We start from the raw sequence: 4,630 nt of genomic DNA on the forward strand, positions 1-4,630 counted from the left end.
CATTACATGTCATTTAGCTGACTCTTTTATCCAAAGCGACTTCCAATTAAGTGCTTTCAACTAGAGCTGGGCAATATATTGATATTATATCGATATCGTGATGAGACTAGATATCGTCTTAGATTTTGGATATCGTAATATCATGATATGAGACTAAATATCGTCTTAGATTTTGGATATCGTAATATCGTGATATGACATAAGTGTTGTCTTTTCCTGGTTTTAAAGGCAGCATTACAGTAAAGTTATGTCATTTTCTGAACTTACCAGACTGTTCTATTATTTGCATTTACCCACTTAGTCATTATATCCACATTACTGATGATTATTTATCTAAAATCTCATTGTGTAAATATTTTATGAAAGCACCAATAGTCAACCCTACAATATTGTTGCGGTATCGATATCAAGGTATTTGGTCAAAAATATCGTGATATTTAATTTTCTCCACATCGCCCAGCCCTACTTTCTTACTGAAGGTGCAAACTCCAGACAACAATTAGTAAGTACATTAGCTTCAAATAAGCAAAACTACAAAGAGCAATATGAAAGTGCAGCTTCAAGAAATATATATACATTTTATTTATTTTGTTTATGTTTATCCAAGGTGTAGTCAGAAGAGATGTGTTTTTAGCCTTTGGCGGAAGATGCATAGGCTTTCGGCCATCTTGATGTAAATAGGGAGCTCATTCCACCATTTAGGAGCCAGGACATCAAACAGTCGGGATTTCGTTGAGTAATTACCTCTGCCGGACTTGTTCATAAACAACAACCACATGCTGCAACATATAATAGAAAACATGATAATAACCACAGGCCTGATGGGAATCATGATGTGACTCAGTCCTAGCGGTATGCATCCATGTTGTCATTCCTCTCTCTGTACAATGATCCATCCCCTTCAGACTTTTCATCCTCGCTGTTCTTCCAGACTACTTTACAGAGATACTGACATGCTGTGATGGATAATAAACTGACAGTTCTAAATAATGCTAAAATAGCTGTTAAGTGTAAAACACCTCAAATCTAAAATGTTATTAAAACAGGAGCATTATATATATAAAAAAGTTATTCTTCAGAAATATGTATATTTAACCACAGTAAAATGTTCTAAATTTTAAGCCATAATTTGAGGCAATACATTTTTACCAGCATCATCATCGTTCACCTAGTTCTCTCTTCATTTTGATGTAGTTTCAGGATATTCAAACAAATGTTTGACTTTAGGGGGTAAATGGCAATAAACACTTTTATGATCTGATAATGAGAGGAAATAAAAGTTAATACATGAGCTGAAAAGTGGTGGTCAGGCTGGGGTCTTTAAAAAGGGATAGTTCCGATTTTTTTTAGAAAGTCTACAATAGCAGAGCGTCAAGTTAGGGTGAATACCTAATGTCTAAACAGAAACGTTCACATTATGATTTAATTAATCATGTCAATGTCAGTCATAGGTTTTATAGCCACTGATTTGCTAATAATCCCAAAGGATTTCTATCTTGAACAGCTGTTTCTGGAGCTTTCTGGAAGACCTGAACAGTACAGTATGTGTAGATGATTCACATAACAAAGAATATAAATTGTTGTGTCTATTTTTCTCTGTCTAACTAAAAAATCCAGAGTCAGCTTTGCCTCAGTAGTAATAATTTGTCTTACTAAATGCACATTACTGTGGTCAAACTCACTGGGATGCAACACAGATGAGGAATGCTGAGCGACAAACTTGGCTATATGGTGGATACATTCAAGGCGTCTTAAATCTCTCCTCTGTTCCTCTGTGTTTATTACGCATCATGTTGTTTCCTGTTACTAATAGTCCAACTGGCCCCAGTTGTGGTTGTCAATAGGGAAATGCTCCTAGCACAAAATCAAGATCTGAATCGAGGTGATGAGAGAAAAGACACAGAGTGTAAGAACATGTTGTTCCAAACTCCTAATGACATTATTCTTAATCACTGAGAGAAAGTCTCCCTAAACAAACCCTTCCAGTATGCATAACCACTGAAACCGCATCCTGGTGTTTCTCAACAAAATGTTAACCTGGTGACAGCGCTTGAAATGCTTCCCAGCCATGTACGTACAGCTATGCTGTGTTGTGTAATTCCTAAAGCCAGCGGTATCAGCTATCAGTGAGCGCAGCATGACGAAGTAGGAAGAGAGGTGAGGCAAAGTAAAAATAAGAGACAAAGAGAAGAGGAGGAAAGGAGAATTTAACCTTGCCGCTGGATAATATCTCTGCAGCATGGAGACGCATTATGTAAGCTGCTGGCTGTAATCTGGAAAGGAGGTCAATGATGTATCTCTTTGCAGAGGAGGGACTGTGAAGCTCCTCAGAGGGAAACTGCACTGCACAGGCAGATGCAGACACACAAGTAAAAATGCAAAAGTCTCACAAAGAAATACATGGCTCAACAATACAGCGATTCATCACAATTAAGCAGATATAAACCTATACAGAGTGTAACCCTAATACCCAATCTATCAGAGAGCAGACATCTATCTGCTGGATAATGGATTATTACTCCAACATACACCTACAGTAAATCACCTTCATACACACACCGCCTGCTGTATAATTCATTCCCATTCAGTCCCCACTCAGTGATTTAAAGCAATTGCTTTAGCAGCGCAGCTATCCAGTGCAGGTCTTCACCCACACACATTCACAGCAAGTAAATCCATCAGACACATTTATTATAGAAAGCTTGATGTTGTGTGTGGCATGTCTGAGGTATTGCGCATTTGACATTACCAGGCATAAAGTTTATTTCTTCTGTTGAATTGAGAATAATTTGTCTTTCTATTTTAAATACCAAATGTTAAAAACCGGCAGGTTGTCCTGTCTGGAATACAGTCAAATAACTTTTCGTAGTGGGATTTGTTTTTTCTTCAATTACAACTTGCATTATAGTATGTAAAGAATGATATTTTATTCACTCCTGAACCTCTTGCAGGAAAAGCTTGAGTTTGTGCTTTCATTTCAATAATGATATATGAAGTATATATTATGTAGTATTTTCAGTGGATATTGCTTTTTATTTGTCAATTTTTTGAGGGCTCTACACAGTAGAGCCAGATTAACAGCTGTTATGGTATTTAGTTGATTTACATTGTTATGGCTATAGAGTAAAGAAAAGAATCCATGTACTGTACATGTTGAACTCTGTAAGGTTTTATTTCCTTAGTTGCACAAGTTTCTTTATATGACACTAGTCGCTCATTTGATGGAAGCGTTCCGGCAACAGGCCATCACACTTTAGCCGAGAAGTTGAAGGCAAAGGCCTCATCAAAAGATCAAACTGCTTCCTGTGGGCCCACCAGGGATGTGCTCTCCACTGTCACCACAGGTCACAGAAGAGGTGACCTTGCACTCCAATAACCAGCAGCAGATGAGCCGGTGCAGGAAGACACCGCGGGAGTCCAGGAAGTGGCTCGGGTAGGAACATGTTTGGAGAGAGTGTTCTTTTGGCAAGAGAGGGGGGGGTCTCTGGTTTATTTTGGGGGCCTTGGTGACAACCCTGCTGCTTTCCTGTTTTCTTTCCTGAAGAAGGTCTCAGGTTAGCGGGGACACATAAAACAGAAGAAACATTCCAGAGGAGCAACCGTTTCTTTTTTTCACACCACGAAGGATTCTAATGAAAACTCAATCATTTCTTAGACTACTGAAAGCCAAAACAATCATTTGTGAATCAACATGTGTCTCATTTCCAAAGAAAGCAGTGCGACAGCTTTTTATTAATTTAAATGTTCAGTATGTGAAAATTTTTTACCAATGTGAAAGATGTGGTGGAAAAATCAAAGAGACGAGCAACACAAACCGGATGGCATTGATCGTGGAAGCCAGTAGGTGGCAATCTTCTCAGCAGTCCTCACCAAACACCTGTGTCCCTCTGAATGAAGGGGGCTACAGATTACAGCCTCTAGATCATTTCAGGAGGCGGTAATGACACTGTCATGGCAGACACACTCGGAAGTAAACAAACAACATCTAGCTGTGTCAGCAAAAATGACATGCAAAGCCTAAGGGCCCGTTCACATTGTACGCGGCATGCGCTGCGCTCGCAGCTAGGTTGTCCTATTCCCAAATATATTTGTTGTGCTTGCCGCCGGGCTCAGTGCAAATTTACGTCATACATGCGCCAATATTTGAATGCACGTCACGTCTGCGTCCGGTGTTTACATCAGACGAAAAAAAAAATTAAAAAAAAAAAAAGAAATAAAAAAAAAAAAAAAAAAAAAAAAAAAAAAAAGGGGGAGTGTTTCTGTCTTTGAACCAAAAGAAAGCCTTGGCACTTGCCCTGGGTGTGAGGAGAAGACAGAGGAAGGCACCCGCAGCAGCAGCAGCAAGAAAGGTGTGGGGGCATGAGACCCTCAGGTCCAGAGAGCACTTGGGGGAATTCCGACTGCAGGAGCTCCGCTTTCGCTGTGACCGGTTCCAGGGGTAATTTTGGCTCAACAGGGAGCAGACAGTCTGCTGACGAGAGTCGGGCCTACGATTTCGCGGATGGGTTATGAATGGGTTTTCATTTCTAAATAAAATGCTGCATGTCAACACTGTGTGTCATTGCATGTTTACATACGAGATGTCTGCAGTTATTGCAGTTGGGTATAATAAAGCTAAGCCATGAGCCTG

At 39.6% G+C, this 4,630-nt stretch overlaps 1 long non-coding RNA gene across 1 annotated transcript; it reads right to left on the minus strand.

Moving 5' to 3' along the window:
* Positions 1 to 3,149: 3,149 nt before the first annotated feature.
* LOC120548859 lies at positions 3,150 to 4,178 on the minus strand. The gene is made up of 2 exons (XR_005637290.1): positions 3,816 to 4,178; positions 3,150 to 3,538 (listed from the first exon to the last, which is right to left on the minus strand). It is a non-coding gene; the product is annotated as an uncharacterized LOC120548859 (long non-coding RNA).
* Positions 4,179 to 4,630: the final 452 nt, after the last annotated feature.

The sequence above is a fragment of the Perca fluviatilis genome, chromosome 20 (assembly GCF_010015445.1).
Source record: "Perca fluviatilis chromosome 20, GENO_Pfluv_1.0, whole genome shotgun sequence".
Lineage (NCBI taxonomy): Eukaryota > Metazoa > Chordata > Actinopteri > Perciformes > Percidae > Perca > Perca fluviatilis.